Genomic DNA, 19,709 nt, shown 5'->3' on the forward strand with positions numbered 1-19,709 from the left:
GTTGCATCTCCGCTTCCTCATATCAGGGAGATCATATGATAGTTGTCTTTCTCCGACTGACTTATAAAAATCCATTCTTATGGCTTGCAAGTTCTATCTTCCAGAAAACACTAGGACACAAACACAATTCAACCAAGTTTTTGCAACTTTATAATAGAGATTGCCTTTTCTCCATTACTGGACAATGTTCCTTATCTCTGAGACCTCATCAGAATGGCCTTTACCATCCGTATTTCTACCAGCATTCTGTACATGATTATTAATGTATTTTTTAAGAGGAAGATTTCTCTACAGCTGTCCTCTTTCCATTCTGAGTCCTCAACAAAGTTGCCTTTAAAAATCCTTTTACAGCAATATTGGATTTTGCTAGCATTGACCTCAAAACTCTACTAGCCACTGCCCATTATCCACCTCCAAAGCCACTTGCATATTTTTAGGTATTAGTTTCAATGGGACCCCCCTTTTCAGTACCAATTTCCATCTTAGTTTTAGTTCCCAACATGGGGTATTTACTCCTATGACCTGATGCACACCTAATTACTTCCTAAAGGACCCACCTCTAAATCCCATCATACTGGTGATTAGGAAGTCAACATGAATTTTGAAAGCACAAAAATATTCAAACCATAACACTGCCATAGTACTCTACCATAAAATGTATCAAACTGTACTATTATTGCCTATTCACTTCTCTGCCTTTCCTATTGGACTGTGGAATTAGGTCTTTGCCATTTTTATGGTTGTATTCCATGCATCCAACACAGTGACTGTAGGCCCCAAATAAATATTTATTGATTGACTGTGGAATTATTGTGTAAAAAAAAAGATAATTTTTTTCTTTTTGTAATAGAACGTTTTCAATATTTATTAATACCTCTCTAAGGGGTAGCATAGGAAATTTTATTATTTTATATTTTTCCAGTGAATTCACAGTTCTTTTCATTAATTTATAGTTTGTTATAACTTATCCTGAGAAGCAGAGGAAAGAGAAATTACTGTCAGCTTATAAATAAGATCATTGAAACTCAAAGAGGTAATATCTCTTTCAGAAGTTAGTGCTAGCTTTCAGATCGAAATCTCCTAAAAATCAGCATTCAGCACACAAAAATGATTCTTTCAAATGTTCAATATTATGATGGTTTTTCTGTGATGTGGATAGAAAAAGAAAGAGTTCTGTCTTTCTTATAAAGAATTGTATAACAATGTAGAATGTGAATGATGTAATTAGCTAAAACTCATACAGCTATTATTACTGGGGGAAAAAAGTGTTCTCATTTTTCCAAAACATAACCCACAGACATTAAAAACACCATTTTTAAAAATTCATTTTTTTCTTCTCCCCAGTCCAAGATGTAGTGAAATATTGAGCAACTGGTGAGTAATTGTTTTATCATTTATTCTAAACTCTATACAGTGGAGGCTACATAAATTCCAGTCTAGTATTCTTATAGTATTTATTTCAGGTTGATGTCAATTTACAGCTACAAGAACATTTAATTGGGGGCGCCTGGGTGGCTCAGTGGGTTAAAGCCTTTGCCTTCGGCTCAGGTCATGATCCCAGGGTCCTGGGATCGAGCCCCGCATCGGGCTCTCCGCTCCGTGGAGAGCCTGCTTTCTCCTCTCTCTCTGCCTGCCTCTCTGCCTACTTGTGATCTCTGTCTGCCAAATAAATAAATAAAATCTTTAAAAAAATTTAAAAAAATTTAAAAAAAACATTTAATTGAATCTGTTAAAGAAAGGACTTGAAACATTTCCGGAAATAGGAAATTACACCAATATCGGTAAACTGTAAAGAATCAACCTGCAAGTGACTTCAAGATCCAACATACAAATAATTAGTTCCATATTATTAATTTCTAATTCTGTCTTCTGTTTGTAGCACTAGAAACATTAGACCAATAATGAAAGAAAGAAATAAAAAGAAAAATCTCTTACAATCCCACCTCACTAGCAAATCCTTTGTTTTCACATTTTGTGTTCTCTTGATCAGAGGAAAACAATTTTATGTGTTTGGAAATATAGTGTACACTTTTTTTTTTCACTTGACACTATGTCATAAACATTTTTATATGTTGCTGTTCTTCACAATAATACTTTTTAATGCTGGTTTCTAGCTTACAAATTGATATTTTATCATTTACTGAACCATTTCTCAGTTTTTAGACATTAAACTGCTTTCAAGTTCTCACTGTTATAAATAAGTTAGCAATGAGTACTTTTGCATATGATTTTTACTTTTTCCTTAAAATAATACAGAGTATCAACAATAGCAACAGCAGGTCAAAAAACTTGGCAATTTTCAAAGTTTTTGCTACTTTGTTTACAAAAGATGACTACAGTTTATACTCTCAGAAGTGTGGACTAGTGCCCTAGTTTCAACACAAACTCACTTGCACATATTTGTTAATAGAAGAAGATACAGCATTGGATTTTACGTCTTTAACAGTCACACTAGTTTCGTTTCGTATGGACTGTTGGTGTGTGGATTCATTATCCCCTTCTAGATTGCTGCTCCCTAATAGAACTCTTAAAACAATGGCAAGTTTATAAGAACAGTTGATAAACCCCTGAGGGGAAAATGATCCCACCCCTAATTAACCCCTTTCCAATTTGCTGGTTCATTCTTCAACTGTGTTTGAGAGAAATTCATTTTACACTTTATTCTTACCACAAAATCACTAACTCAATATTTTCTGGTGCTGGAACATGATATATTTCATTCTGCATTTCATCTTATGGAGGGAGTAGGGAGTAAGATGAGTTTTTGCAGGTTCCATAATTGCAGAATAGCATAACTATTTCTATTTGACATACAATCTAAGAAATCATGGAAGTAGGATATGAAGAATCATTGCACTGAAGAACACCACTGAATTCATTCATGGTTGTATCCATCTTTAAGGTCACTAGTGAAACTTTGATTCTAAGGGCATTTTTAAAAGTATATTAGATGTTGATTTTGTAAAAATAGCTATTATTTACCAAGTGCCTACTCTGTGATGGACATTTCTATATACCTTATATCTAATTTTCCAAGCAATCCTATGAAATAGGTATTCATCGTCTCCATTCTGCAGGTTAGGTAACTAGGACTTGGAGATGTTAAGGATCTTGGCCATGTCCAGGCAGTAAATGCCCAAGCTGAATTTCATATCCAGTGTTGTCTCTCTGACATCTCTGACTTTCAGTTATATCAAGTCACTTAAAAGGGTAAATATATTTTCTTCTTGAAACACCAACTTTTTATTATAAATTACACTTTGACATTTGTATATTTTAATTCAAAACATGATGAAATTATAATCCAAGTTATCAAAACACTCAACCAATTACTACTTCTGCTTATGAACTAATAACAATTTCTTCCCATATAAATTTTCATCTGAATAAAAAAAAAAACTAATGAATAAAAACCACTCTTGGGGCCTTATCTCCTAATGCTCTTTTCTGCCAACCATACTTTGTGGGTAACAGCCTCATTGACCATTCTTTGAACATGATTTTCACCTTCTTGCTTTTGCACCTTAGCTCGTTTTTCAATAACAAGCCTCCTCTCTAGCTATTAAGGGCACAATCCAAAGAAAATCTTCCTTACAATGGCTTTCTTAATCATTGTTGAAGTTACACCTATGTCTTTGGAATAGCTTTACTTCTTTGGTCTATACACTTTTTTTTTTTTAAGATTTTATTTATTTATTTGACAGAGAGAGATCACAAGTAGGCAGAGAGGCAGGCAGAGAGAGAGGGGGAAGCAGGCTCCCTGCTGAGCAGAGAGCCTGATGTGGGGCTCCATCCCAGGACCCTGGGATCATGACCTGAGCTGAAGACAGAGGCTTAACCCACTGAGCCACCCAGGCGCCCCTGGTCTATACACTTCTACATTATTTATATCCCATGCAAGTATGGAAAGAACATGAGCTTTGAAATTATACAGGTGTGATTCAGTAGTCGCCTCTAATCTAAATTATGTCACTTTTTTGAGATCAGTGTATCACTTAACTATTGCTTTGTAACAAATCAATCCAAAATTCAGTGGCATTAAATAAGCATTATTTAAACAATAAGCATTTCTGGGACACCTGGGTGGCTCAGTCCATTAAGCATCTGCCTTGGAATTAGGTCAGAACTTCAGGGTTCTGGGATCAAGCCCAGCACTGGACTCCATGCTCCGTAGGGAGTCTGCTTCTCCTTCTTTCTCACTTTCCCCCTCCCCCTGCCCCATGCTCTCTCTCTCTCTCTCCCAAATAAATGGATAAAATCTTTAGAAAAAAATAAGCATTTCTGAAATTTTTAAGAAAATGAGAACTTTTAGGATTTACTCTTAGAAACTTTCAAATATACAATACAATATTATAAATTATAGTCTTGCTATTGGCTTAGAATCCTATTTCTCTTAAGTCTATGAGTAAGCTAGGTAGGTGGTTCTTCTAGGCTTAGCTGGGCTTCCTTACACATCTGCAATGAGACTTGTATCAAGGGTGCAGCTTTACTGATCTTGGCTCGGCTCCTTCCCGTGTTTGGTAGTTGAATGGCAGTAAGATGATGTAGGATAGCCTCAGTTGGTACAATTGGCTCTTAGGACAACTGGTTCTTTCCACATAATTTCTCATCCTCCAGTAAGCTAGCCTAAGCTAGAAAATCTCACATGGTAGTGAGAATGCCGAGAGCTAGCAAGTAGAAGATTTCTTAGAGCCTGAGCTCAGAAATGACAGTCAATTCTGCTGCATTCTGTTGACCAAAAATTAACCAAAAGGGAAGTTCAGATTCAAGTCATGGGAAATAGACTCTACTTGCTAGGAGAAACTGCCAAAACCAGCGTAATGGGAATATCTACATTTCAGAGCTACTGCAGAATAAGATATGATTAAGAAGTACTTGACAGGGGCACCTGGGTGGCTCAGTGGGTTGAGCCTCTGCCTTTGGCTCAGGTCATGATCTCAGGGTCCTGGGATGGAGCCCCACATCAGGCTCCCTGCTCAGCAGGAAGACTATTTCCCCTTTTCTCTCTGCCTGCCTCTCTGCCTACTTGTGATCTCTCTCTGTCAAATAAATAAATAAAATCTTAAAAAAAATAAAAAAGAAGTACTTGACAAATGCTTTGAATATATAAATTCAATACATGCTAAATTATGTGTTCCTTATACATCTTGGTCCCCCATATCCTGCACATGGTAAGTCTACAAGAAGTACCAAATGAAGGGATTATAGAAATTTATAATTTAGAAGACTTTCTGAAAAGTTAAAAAAAATATTTTAATAAAAATATGCAATTAAATAGATACATTATTGCCTCAAAATTATATTTAATTCCAGTTATATAAAATATATAGCAAAATAAAAACTGATGCTAAAAGCCATGACAATTTAAACCATTTTTCTTCCAACTCTACTTTCCTAATTTAGATTTTTATGTCATATAAAAAGTGGGAATTTTAAAAGGAGGTATTTGATCATTTTCAATATATAATTTGTGCAGGACCATTATTTTTGGCAATAGATTTTCTTTTATGGAAGAAAAATAGAGTATATAAATTCTGCATCGCATGCTGGGAGAAAATCAGTATGGCTACACACTTCTCATGCTTCAAGGATTTTTACTATAATAGAAATCTATAGGAACATAACACCTTCGAACTTCACTGCCTCAATGTGTCTTAGACAGACATGGTGAGAATGCATTCCTGTGAGTTTTACTTGCTGAAATAAAGCACACATAGGGTTTAGTAGCCAAACAAATGTGCTGACTTTACTTACGATTTTAGAAGCTACCTTTTCTTGCCAAATAATCTGGAAAAAAACAATATGTCAATTTTAGAAATGGATAAATTACAGAAAATTGAAATACCTGTGCTTATGTGGTAAAACTCAGAGCCGGAATATGAGTCATACAAATGGATAAAATTTCTCTCATTCAATAAGAGGATAAAATCCTCTATGATAATGAAACCCATAATTTCCCTAATTTATCTCCTCTTATAGGTTCATATGTTTTTACAGAATCCAGAGGTGATAATTCAATATTTCTAACATTTGGTTGGCATCTTATATTTTATACATGTCAAAGACAATTTTTATACCCATTAAAAAATACACAAACTTGAATATGCTATATATAATGTTTAAGCTTTTCAAATTAGTGTTTCAAGACTAAGTAGTTCAAAAAACTCAGGCAACAATACTGAATACCATAATAAAAACCATGTACTCAGCATCTAGTTTTATCACACTTTCACATTATTCCATATTTGCTTTTGTTACTGTCGGGGTTCTCTCTAAAATCCTTGGTATGTCCATGACCTTTGCTCCTTCTCAGAGGTAGTCTCATTAATTTGATGTTTATCATTTATAGTTAGGTTTTCTATTATTTCTACACTTGTGTTTCTCTCTAAACAATTTATATTATAATTTTGCAGAATTTTAAACTTTAAACTTTAAATTTTAAACTTTTCATAAATAGCATGAATTATAGGTATTGTTTTGCAAAGTGCTTTGTTGTATTTAACATTATGTTTGTGACTGTCATCCATATTACTATATGTGTTGCTCTGGTTTGTTTATTTTGACTGCTTTATATTCATATCATTCTATTTCATGACTAAATCACACAATTTGTTTTTTCTCCTGTTGATGGACACTTTGTTTCTTATTCTTTCACCTTTCAACCAATGCTGCCATAAAATCTTAAACATTTCTCTTTTTATACACATGGCAGAACTTCTCCTAGAAAAGAAGCTGCTGAATTGTAGGGAATATACACACCTTCATCATCGCTAGATATTACTAATGAACAATTCATTCACTGTGGGTGAGAGTTCCCTTTATCCACAGTTGTTTGTTGTTGTTGTTGTTTTTTTTAACACCTAAAGTAAGTTACATGCTTTCTTGTTATCATATATTGCACTGTGATCCCTTTCCCCTCTGACCTCAGGGTGTACTCAACTATGTAACTGTCGGACTCTTTCTTCATCGAGATCATGGATCATCATTACACAGTAGAGAAGAACCATGTCAGTTCCTCCACCATGGTTTGCAGCAAGGAAGAGGTTTCATTCTGTGGGAGGAAGAAATCAGGAATGTTGAGTAGGGGCACCTCTCTCTGCTCCCATATGGAGGGAATGTTTGGTTAAAGCCTGACTATCTCCAAGTGAGTCCTTTGCAAAGAAGCATACAGATCTCATAGAACAAGACTTTTGGTATTATGTAGCCTAGGCATCACTGAACATTCTTATTCTTCTACCTCCATAATCTCCTAGAAAGCCTTATATTGAAAAGCTCATTTTGTTTTTGGAATGAGGCACCTTTGGTATGTGTTGTGTTACTGTCCAAGAGTCAGCAAGGTTTGCCTTCTTCCCTCTATCCCCCAGAAAGTGATAAACCTACTTTGCTTACTGCTCTGATTCAGATGTTCCGTGTAGCATCAAGTTTGCCTGATACTATAGCAGGACATTAACTTCTTCAATTCCTAATTGCCTCATTTATGGTAGGAGAGGCAACTGGGAATCAGAGGGAAAGTATTTTCACAACACAGCCGGAAAGTAGCAAACCCTGAAATGTAACTTGGTCTTGCTTCTCAGAAAAGTGCTTTTCTACTGTACATTTCTTCCAAAATGATTCCCCTTGCTTTTGTTTTTCTTCTGAGGTTTTTGTTTGTTTGTTTTTGTTTTTGTTTTTTTCTAGAGAAAATTGAGTTTTGTAATGTATTTCTAGAAATAATGAACTTTAGTTTCAACATTATACAGGTCCTCTGCATGCAATATTCTGTCACCTGTCAAGTCTTACAAGCCACAGAATTTCAGAGCAAGAAGGGATCCTCAGGCCCCTGGGTGGCTCACTGGGTTAAGCCTCTGCCTTAGGCTCAGGTCATGATCTCATGGTCCAGGGATCAACCGCATTGGGCTCTCTGCTCAGCGGGGAGCCTGCTCCCCCCACCCCTGCCTGCCTCTCTGCCTACTTGTGATCTCTTTCTGTCAAAAAAATAAATAAAATTTTAAAAAAAGAAAATCAAATGTCTTTAAAAAAAAAAAAAGAAGGGATCCTCAAAAAGTTATCTCAACACTATAAATTTCCAGATACGACAAAGATGAAAAATTAAATATGAAGAGGGTATTTGCCCAGTGTTGTCCTGCTAGGACCAGGCAAAGCCACAGCCATAGTAATTTTTCCTCATTGTAACAGTAAAGAATAAAACTAAACTACAAAATCCTACCAAATATAGGTAACAACTATTAAAATATCATTGTTTCTCCAATCAAAGTATCCATTAACAGAAGAATAGATAACTTGGATATTTATTTAATATTACAATAATTACTGTAATCCAAATGGGTTTAATTTCAATCTGGGCATTTATTAGATGTGTGACCTTGAGCAAATTACTTAATCTCCCCTAGCCTCAGTTTCCCCATCTGTAAATACAGGGAAATAGTTTTGAGGATTAGATGTAATACATGAGAAAACTGAGTACAATATCTGCCAATTTTCAGTACTTGGTAAAGCATAACTATTATTCTGAGTGAAAATATAGACTGTGTGCTTCATATAATAGGAAAAATACTTTCATATTTCATGTGAATTCTATTTGGCTATAGTTTGGCATAGTTTCTACATAGGATACTCTATATTCTTTAAATGTGTGTGTTTCTCTCTTCCTTTTTTTTTTTTTTTTTAAGAGTAGCCTCCACGCCCAGTATGGGGCCCAACATGGGGCTTGAACTCATGACCCTGAGATCAGGAGTCGGAAGTTCACTGACCAAGCCACCCAAGTGCCCCCTCTCTCCTTTTTTATAACGAGATCTATCAGATCAATCAGAAATGTGAACTATGTAGACCATGATTTTATATGAGTGGCATCCTACTGGGCCACACCCCCCAAATTAATCATGTCCTGGAACAGACAAGCAGTTCAGTGGAAACATTTGCATCATACACCCAACTGTACCTTCCCCTGGAGCAGTTAGATTTATATGTGCATTACAGATGAGAAAAAAGTGACAATGTCTATAAAATATAACCTTAGCTATATATTAAAAAATTTTATATTAATATTAAGAATATGTACCTAATACACAAACATATATTTAAATTAGGAGAAAATATGCCAGGATGTTATCATGTACTCTTCTGAATTCCCAGGATGAATTGTGGTACTTTTATAATAAGAAAATTCATAAAAGAAAAATGAAGGGATGTCTTCTCCCCTTAGTGAATTGTTTATATCTGAAACCTAATACATTTTTTTAATTGAAGACAAATCTCCAGATGTCCAACTTAGATTGATTTAATACTTTATGTCATGAGTTAGGCTGCTTCTTCATGGTTTTACCTGTGCTGTTCCAGCTGCCTATATCCCTTTTTCTCCTTTTGCCTCCCAACATTCCGTTATCACTCTAAAGAAGAAAACTTACCATGTCTTCGGATACAACCTGTTTCTCCTCCTGAATTAAGATCTTACAAATAATTGGCCTCGCCTATCTTTGTGACCCACTGTGGCTCGAGCATTTATATATTTGTCATGAACCTGAAATAATTTTTTTGCGCCTTTCCAAAGATATGTCTGCACCTTGGGATTACAGACTCCAATTTATCTTTGTTTCCCCAGTATTTAACAGAATGGGCGCTCTGTGAATATTTGTTAAAGATTAGTAGGAAGGAGAAAGAGGGAGAAGGAAGGAAGGAAAGACTGTGTTAAATTGGAAACAGACTATTGTAATGGACAATAGGACTTCTGCCAAGAGAATTCTCTTTAAGAATGGCAGGAATTAGGGGTGCCTGGGTGACCACCCAGGTGCCCCAAGATCTATAAGGTTCTAAGTGTCTGCCTTCAGCTCAGGTCATGGCCCCAGGGTCCTGGGATCGAGCCCCGAATTGGGCTCCCTGCTCGGTGGGAAGCCTGCTTCTCCCTCTCCCACTCCCTCTGTTTGTGTTCCCTCTCTCACTGTGTCTCTCACTGTCAAATGAATAAATAAAATCTTAAAAAAAAAAAAAAAAAAAAGAAAAGAATGGCAAGAGTTAGTCTGAAAGGAAACTGGCCCCTTTCAGTGTTAAGTTTTAATTTGTATCCATCCTAACCCAGCTATGGTTGTGTCCAGGTCCAGGGAGAATAAAAGGGGCTGTGTATCAATTGAAAGGTCTGTTTCACTAGACTCCGGAATGATTTGGGACTCAAATATTTCTGCTGTGGAATACTTCTTTTTACAACTGAACATAAATACTTCACAAATGCAGTGGTATTAGCATAGCGGCCATAGTAATGCCGGCTTATGCCATCATAGGCCACTGGACATGGTGCCGTTAAAAGAAAGACAAAACAGTTTCAGAGGCCAGCACCTGGGAAGTCTCCATCATATTAGTGATCCTGGTAGTGACGTCAGGAAATCTTGAGAGTCGCTGGTATTCTGTAAATAGTGGTGGTAGAGATGGCCTGATTCTAAGCCCACTAAGAACTATCTCTGCTTAGGGCTGATGTATCTTCTTGGGGTAGCATCTCAGTAGAACGGTTGAGGCATATTTATCTAGTGCTTACTCTCTGTAAATCATAGTCCCAAGTTTTTGTTTGTTTGTTTTTTTATGATTTTATTTATTTGAGAGAGAGAAGATGAGAGAGAGAGAACATGAGAGGGGGGTGGGTCAGAGGAAGAAGCAGACTCCCTGCTGAGCAGGGAGCCCAATGTGGGACTCCATCCTTCCAGGATCATGACCTGAGGTGAAGGCAGTCGTTTAACCCTCTGAACCACCCAGGCACCCTTAGACCCAAGTTTTTGCAGGTGCTAGACACACACTAGGGAATGGAACAAATGAATATTCTATTTTCATGAAGCTGAAATTTGAGGAGGAGGAGGAGAGAGAAAATAAATAGATGAACAAGTAAATAATATAATTTTGGGTATTTATACCTGGAATGCAAAAGAAAGGAATCAAGGATGACTTCTAGGTTTTGAAGCATGGTTACGACATTTACTGAAATATAGAAGCATAGGGGTTTCAGTGGGCAAAATCGGGTGTTCGGTTTTGGACAAGTAAATTTTGAGATTCTGACTTAATAATAATGGAAATGTTGATTAAGCAGTTGGGTAAAGGAGTCTCTGGATCTTGATGGATAGGTTGGATCACAGCAATGACTCTCCACTGCAGCAAGCCAGGAATTAGGGATAGGAGCACTGGCAGTGCAGCCTGGAGCAGTAAATCAAGGCTGATAACCATTGATCCCCTGGACAGATTTATAGTCCATATATCCCATCTAGAGGCATTCCCATACATATCCAAGGATGGTTACTCTGAAAGGAAGGGAGCTGGAATTGTTGGAGGAGTATGTGGGAGCTTGAAGCAAGCAAGATTTTGTGTGATCTCATTGATACCCTCAAATTAGTAAGGTATGGCATGTTCTGGTAATAGATGTACATGCAAAGAGCTATATAATTGCTAAAGTGTCCCAATGTGATTATATACTTTCACAGTATAATTAATTCACAATTAACATTTATTAATGTCTACAGATTAGTAATGTTGTATTAGTGGAGACAGTATGGTATAATAGGAGGGTACTGTATTTGGAGCCAAAGTGAGTAATTCTCCTTTAATGAAGAACTTGCTGCCTCAGCTGCTGGGAGTCCTGTTGGCAGATGGTCTTCAGCTGTCACTACCATCAGGGATTGCTTCAGCCGCAGAGAACCAGGTTTGCTAAGTTTATAGCCCTTCCTGGGGTGGCCCACGTCTAAAGTGGAAAGACTGTAGGCAGACCACAGAGAGAGCTAGGCTTTAGAGAGCCCCAGCAGTTCTCATACAGGATGTTTGAATCTTCCCCGCCCAGGCATCAGACAATGAATGAAACCTTTGAGGTGACCTCAGCCCCAGCCATCAGGTAATTGCATGATCCCAAGTGAGGACTGACTAGCTGAGCCCGGTCAGCCCTCAAATGAGCAAAATAAATGAGTGCCATTATTTTACGCCACCATTTTAAGGTGGTTTGTTCACAGCTATAAATAACTGCAACTGTAATTAAGTCATTTTATTTCTTTCAGCCTCAACTTCTCTATCTCTGATATGGGAATAATTTTATTAAAACTTCCCGAACCTATCTCATGAGCATGTTGTGGAAATAACTTTAATAGTATATGTAAACTTGCTTTATAAGCTGTAAGAGGCATTAGAGCTGCAATTTATTGTAATTATCACCATAAATCATCATTAACTTGGAAGAGAGTGTACAGAATACCAAAAAAGCATGGCTCCTGATTTCAAGGAGCTATGGTATTAGCTTTCAGTTCATTATAATTTATCCTAAGAGCATGAAGATTTGTGGTGCTATATATGGAAAAATAATTTAAATGTAAATAGAAGGGTCTTAAATGGGAGGGGGAAATGAAAATCAAGAAGTGGGTTTAAAAACAATAGTATAACATTCACTTTTCCTTATCTAGCTCTTCTATATAACTCAAATCAGAAGAGTATTTTCTTTTCTTTTTTTTTTTTTTTTAAAGATTTTATATATTTATTTGTCAGTGAGAGGAAGAGAGCACAAGCAGGAGGAGTGGCAGACAGAGGGAGAGGGAGAAGCATGCTCTCTGTTTAACAGGGAACCTGATGTGGGACTTTATCCTAGAACCCTGGGATCATGACCTGAGCCCAAAGCAGACACTTAACTGGCTGAGCCACCCAGGCACCCGAGAAGAGTATTTTCAAGTGTACTTGTAGAGGGTACAGTTTTGTCCTGTCCAGTCTCAGACATAAAACTTGGCACTTAACCATTTCCTCCTTTGCACTCACTTAACATTGCCCCTATCCTGTTTTTGTTCTCTTCTCCTGTATATTTCAAATGCCTATGTCTTCAATTAGATACAAATGTATTTAAAGAAACATTCTAGAGATATTTCATAGTTATGCTCCAAGACTAACAATCAGGGCACTTTTTAAATAAAAGGTAACTAGCACATGTTTATAAAATAAATGTAAAATCTAAACAGTACAGATATGATTTGAAAGATAATAAAGGATCAATGATTACTTACTACCAACCTTTTTAAAAACTTCATTGCAAATTGAGATTAACCAGATTTTAATTTTTTCTTATTTTCTAGAGTCCAAGATTTCCCCCCAAGTCTTCATTAAAGCAGACTGCCAATTTTTTTTTTTTTTTTTTAGAATTTTTTTTTTTTGACAGAGATCACAAGTGCGCAGAGAGGCAGGCAGAGATGGTGGCGGGGGGGGGGGGGGCGTGAGGGTGGGAAGCAGGCTCCCCGCAGAGCAGAGAGCCTGATGTGGGGCTCAATCCCAGGACCCCGGGATCATGACCCGAGCCAAAGGCAGAGGCTTTAACCCACTGAGCCACCCAGGTGCCCCTGCAGCCTGCCAATTATTCCAGTCCCTGCTCCTTTCTGGTAAATTGTGAGTGTAAGTAATGTTATTTTGGGTAGAGCATGTTAAATTCTAGTTTTAGACCATTCCAGAGCTCATGTTCCCTCTAGAAGGGATCTGTAAGTTTCTTTTTCTTTCTTTCTTTCTTTTTTTTTTAAGATTTCATTATTTATTTTAGACGGGGGTTGGGGGTGGTGGTGGGGGTGGAGAGTGAGCTAGGGAGAGGGGCAGAGAGAAAATCTCAAGCAGACTCTGCACTGATAGAGCCTGACACAGGGCTCCATCTCACAGCCATGAGATTGTGACCTGAGCTGAAACCAAGAGTCAGAAGCTTAACTGACTGAGCCACCCAGGTGCTCCGACATCTGTAAGGCTCTAAGGGAGGGACTTGACTACTCCATTAGTCTATCTCCCATAGTGATTATAAGCAGCAATATCTCTTCCCCTTTCTGACCTATAGTGGATATACAGCATGAACAAGAAATAAACCACTGTTGCTTTTTAAGCCTTTGATAATTTTTGTGTGGTTTTGGTTTCATTTTGTTTTCCCACAGCATAACTTCCTGAAACAATCTTACTGATAGAGCCCCTAACACTTAATGACCAGAACTGATTGATGGTCTTGGCAAAGCTTGAGGACAGCCAGATCACAGCTCAAATACAATTTCTCTCCTTTCCAGTTCTTTGTCAGCGTGATATAAATTGGTTTAGCAACTTGGCACTTAATTTTCAATGCCAACTTGTTACCACAGAGACCACAAGCCAGCACTTCTAGTCATATATAGTATTTAGGCTTTCCCAATTCTGTGTTAAATGTTATTAAAATAGCCTATTGTGTCTCAAATTATATCTGGAGTTTTCTTAAGGGGTTCCCCAGAGAATACAGTGAGACCAGAGACTGCTATGCAGAAAGTCAATCCAAGAGGGCTGTCCAGATCAACAACTCCCGTGACCAAGTGCAGAAAACAGAACTGGCCCCAGGGAGATGCTGAACTGTGATTCAATCACAGCGCCCCTGATGACAGTACGGGGGAAATATTTAGATGACCCTTCATATCTGTTCTGGTTGAAGCAAAGGGTTTTTGTGTCAGTGTATCAGCCAGCCATTGGATGTGCCGAATCACAGAAGAGGAGGTGTGATCTCAGCTAGGCAGCTTCCTTCAGGGGAGAGCAGTGCCTGGGAAGGGGCTCGGCTCTGCGCTCTCCGCAGCCACTGCTCCTGGCAGCTGAAGGAACTTCTGCCTCTGTCCTGAAGGGTGTTTTGTGTGAGGCAACACATCATCCACGACAAGAGTAATATCAATTCTAATAAAATCACTGGAGCCTGTACCTGGTTATCACCTATGGAAACTGATACCTCTTAATTTTTGTCCACAATGATCTGTCCACTTGGACTGTTGTTTCCTGATCTCCAACTGTCAAAAGCATATTTACCTTTAAGGATGCACCTCAAAAGCCATCTAGGGAAACCATACCAGGAAATGATGCTGTGTTCAGCCACATTTTTTTCCTCTTTTGGACTCTCTTGGCACTCTACACCAGTCCTGTGTTATGTTTGCTTTGAATGGGGAAAAGGTCCTGTAAGTGAATGACTATGAAGCTGCTCCTTAAAGCTGAGGCATAGAGAAACTAAGACGGAAAACGGTGGGGAGGAGGATAACATGAGAAATTGATAGAACATACTAGTGCCATTTGTTTCTTTGGGGTCTTGCACAGAAGACCCTAAGTCTGGGAGTCCCAGAGTATCTGCCGTCCCCTGTCATGATTTGCAAGCTAGGTTTTTCTCTCTTTCACCATTTTCTATGGACTATTTCCCCATTGTTCTAAAGCTCCAGTAGAAGATTGTTTAAATGTTGCATTCTTGACTTGGCCTTGTTTCAGAGACTTAAAGGGAGAGCAGTTCATCTCAAGGCCCTCTGTCCCCATTCCTTACTCCTGATGCCATCCCATTCATGTCTGAATCCTGAATGGTGGTTGTGGTTAAGTATTGAGGAATTTTTGGAGGGTGAGGGAAATGTCAGAGAGTAAGAATCTGAGCTGTCAGGTCTAACTGTTCTTTTCCAAGCACAATGCCTCCCTACAGAGTCAACCTCTGATTATCTGTTTTAATTTTTATTTTGCAGGGAAGTAATTTCTTTATATGTTGAATTAAAATTATTCATATGCATGTTTTATTTCTTCATTAGACCTTAATTTACTTGAGATACAGAGTAAATTTAGGAAAATCACTAGAAGACTTAATTTTCCCATTGGCAAAATGAGCAGCCATAATTCTTCAAGGGCTCTTCCATCTGCAGAACTTACTAATTTTGTGTGAGTCAGCCTAAAATGATAGGATGTCACAATTCTAGAAAGGTTGAGAATACCTTATCTCCGGTTTCCATGTTAGTTTGCTGGCAGATATGCTGCCTACATCTTTTTGTTACTGTCAAGTGAAATAACTGCTCCGGAACAGAGGGTGAGAATAACACAAAGAAAGTAAAATAAAGAAATTTCACAACAGCCAACATCAGGAACTCAGGGGCAATTTGACTTAAAACAGCTTGAAAGTTTTAAAGAAAAACAGAAAATGCAATCTTTTCTCATTTGCTTTCTGTTTTTTCTTTAAACAAGTACACTCTACCTCCTCAAAGATTTTTTCCTAAAAACACATTGCACAGCTTGACCTGTAATTTAAATCACAATTAAGCTCCCAGTTAGAATGTATCTTCATCATAAATCTGCTGTAAATCCCCTAGTGTTCCCTTAAATTCCCTTACCCTCTTAAACAGCATGACCCCAGTTTTATTTTCCCTAGACATAAAATGTTGAATTATAGCTTATTTATGAGTTTCATGAATAAGACTAATCCGACTGCCATTTGCAGAGAAATTCTTAGCAGGTTATTATATTATACTCCTAGATCCCATTAACTAATAAAAAATATTCAAAATAAAAAATTACTCCAAATTAGTATAAGCAGAATTGTTGGCAACACTTCTTTGTATAAGAAGATGCCACTGACCAGCACCAGGAAGAACATTTCCTCCTATTGTCCCTGCTCAGCACTTCTACCTGTGCTAAATCCAATTTGCTTTTTATAAACATTTACAAATCTGCCTTTCTAGCCTGTCATTTATTCTTAGTGGGATATTACTTCTTCGCTAAGAATCCACTCCCTGGATTCTTGGTTAAAATTGTTCATATTTTATGTTTTTGACCTAAACTTGGGTACCCACTCTAAATCCAAACTTGACTGAGAATGTCCAGCATCTGGTGAAACAGGTCACCTGGGTTTCAATGACTTGAGGGCTTCGGTAGTCACATGGAAAGGAAAATTACTGGATGCATCAAGACTGCTGTCTATTTCTAGGGCAGTATAAGATTATTGCAAAAAGTTATGCTTTGATTCTATAAAATAAGAAGATATCCACTAATCTAAGCTCCATAAGGCAGAAATTGTTGTTGTATTATTCACGGACATTTTAAGTACGTGAGCATTTATTGAACGGATGGACTTTAGTCCTAGCTTTTCTCTGTGATCAAAGTCTAGTTTTGTGATCCTGCTTTTTCATCTATAAAATGGAGATAATAAAAGAATTCTTGGGGCACCTGGGTGGCTCAGTCAGTTAAGCATCGGACTCTTCATCTCAGCTCACATCTTGATCTCAGGGTTGTGAGTTCAAGCCCCACCTTGGGCTCCACACTGGGCATGGGTGTACTTAAGAAAAAATAATAATAATAAATAAATAATTATTGAGTTACATAAAGTAATTTAGGAAAAGTGTTTGGAACTTGACACAGCACAAGTATACAACCATATTTTAAGGAATAAAATTACTTAATAACAAAAAGATGACTCAAGGGGTAAGTCTGAAATAAGATTATTTTAAATCCTTGAAGAGCAGTGATGGGCAAAACTGTTGTTTGAAAGTTGCAAGCCCTGTTTTTTCCCCTAAAATGTGAAGTGTAAGGACCTATTTAGCCAGAGGCTTCCATCCAGGTTAAACAATAACCTTGTTGTTTAACCCTTAAACTGTCCCTGCTCCCCTTCCCCCAGAGGACTTACTTAAAAACAAGTCCCAGAAACCAGCCCCAGGTAACAAAGCCCAGATACAAGGGTAGGTCAGGCCAGGTGGAGACATTGATCAGTGGGGGATTGCATACTGTCTCCCTAGCTACCAAGGAGTATGGGCCCCGCCCTTTGGGAGCCTTTTGGGCGCCAATTCTAACCAAGGTGATAGGCTAGGTCAAATGTCTATTATAGTGTAAATTGTAATTCAATTGGTCACCTAGCATCACCGTGCAGCTTTCTCTGTGTGTTACAATTTCATTGGCCACCTGTGCGTGGCCAGGCCCAACCGCATGGCCTTTGCCCTTAAAAGCTAGTCTGTGAAACAGAAAGGTCGCCCTGTCTTGTAAGAGGTGCGGCCCCGAACGTTAGGTTTGATTCTTGATGCTTTGCGCGAAATAATAAAGCTTTGCTTGACCTTTGCTTTGTATCAGTCTCGCTCCTTTAATCACGGACCTATTATTATTGGGGGACCTATCAGAAGGATTAAACTTTTGGGGATAAAAAGCCTTTGTTTTTGGAGAATCACCTGAATGGATACTCAGGTTTATACAAATGTAGAGCAATGGTTCTCTGCTAGAATAAAGATTTTAGTATATAGCACCAAGAAAATAAACAGCTTTGCTTAATATCGTAACATTTTTAATACTGTAGGTAAAATCTGTTTCTCTTAAAAACTTTTTTTTATTATGTATGGATCTAGATTATTCTATGCTGTACATTATTGCTTGTCCTTATAGAAGTCAAAAAGCAATTTATTTTTTCCAAGCAGTGACCCATAGAAATTGGAAGAGGAGAACCGGAAATGGCAGAAAAGACTGAGAGACATGATTTTCATTGCCCATGGACAGGTTTATAAAGAGAATTAGATCTTGATCTTATAAGAGAATTAGATCATGAGCTCTGCCGTGAACGTCCCACAAATTCTACATTTTGAAGGAAAAAAACCTCCAACTCTTAGAAATGTATTGCTGTTACATTATCCTCGCCTGAAGTCCCTTGGAAAACAAAGGGCAAGAGCCCATCTTCAAATGTGGGAGTGAGATTTGGGGAGAATGGAGTAGAGGGAGTGTGGAGACTGAAAGGGAATAGCCAGAGATACCGTATTTCCGATATAGAAACGTGAATATTTTGTAGAACTTTAGAGAGGGCAGAGACTGGTACTAATACGTATTTGTTGAAGTCGTAATTTAAGTCAGAATTCAAATAAGAAATACTTGTGACTCTAGAGGACTGAAGAATGATGTAGAGGACTACAGAGAAAATATTAATTAAAGAGGCAGAGTTTGTGAAATAAAAATCCAAGAGTGAAGAGTCTGTTTGGATCTAATAAGAACTTAGTAATAAAAGGGAACCAGTTGGAGGAAGGTCAAGCAGATGTGTATGGATTTGAAATAAAAAGTAAGATACCATCAGGACAAAGAGAACAATGAAATAACAATTTGAGAACAATGAATTAGATTTGAAAAAGGGGAGCCAGTAATCATCTCCATAAAGGAAGGGGTGTGGCAAAATAGAAGAAGGGAGATGAGTAACTTTGGCCGTAACCCAGCATGGAAGTGATAAAAGCCAAGGAGAGCTGAAAAACTGAAATTACAAATATGAAACAAGAAGATTTCGGATTTCGTGAGTACTGTGTGAAAATACTTTCTTAAGATCTAGTTGGTACCAGACTTCCTTCTGTTTTTTAGGAAAAGCTACTTTCTTTGTGGAATGTAAGAATCTGAAAGCAATGCTTGGCAGGTGCAAAACAGATCCCTGATGTTCTTCAAGAAATGTGAGAATGATGAATGAGAATGATGAGGGAACTGAAGACAAAGCACCAGCTGACACCCTGAAAACCCCCCACCCCCACTCCCAGGTGGGATCTATATGACATTCCTTAGGCACTCCTGGCAGCCCTCAAACTAAGGAAAGGGTAAATAAACAAAAAAACCAAAAACCAAAACCAACAAAAACAAACGGTTAACTAATAGAGATCACAGTCCCACAAGACAAGAGCTTCTATTCCTTTACAAATGTATTAGTGATTTACAAGAAAAAAGAATTCTTATCAATAGCCTAACTACCAGAGACCCAACGACTCAATTTCCAGGAGCCCTAACATCACCTACTCATCCACAGCGGTGTGGTAAACAAAGGTAGAAGGGAATGTAAATAAAATAAAATTTCCTTATAACCAACAGCCCTTGGACAAGGACTTGTGATACGCAGAGTATGACATTGCTTCTGGAAACTCCCAGCCGTCTTAATGCTAATGCTTTGCTAGAGGGAAAAACCACCTTAACTTGACAATGGCAAGGTCTCA

This window comes from Martes martes (assembly GCF_963455335.1).
Source record: "Martes martes genome assembly, chromosome: 12".
In the NCBI taxonomy this organism is placed as follows: domain Eukaryota; kingdom Metazoa; phylum Chordata; class Mammalia; order Carnivora; family Mustelidae; genus Martes; species Martes martes.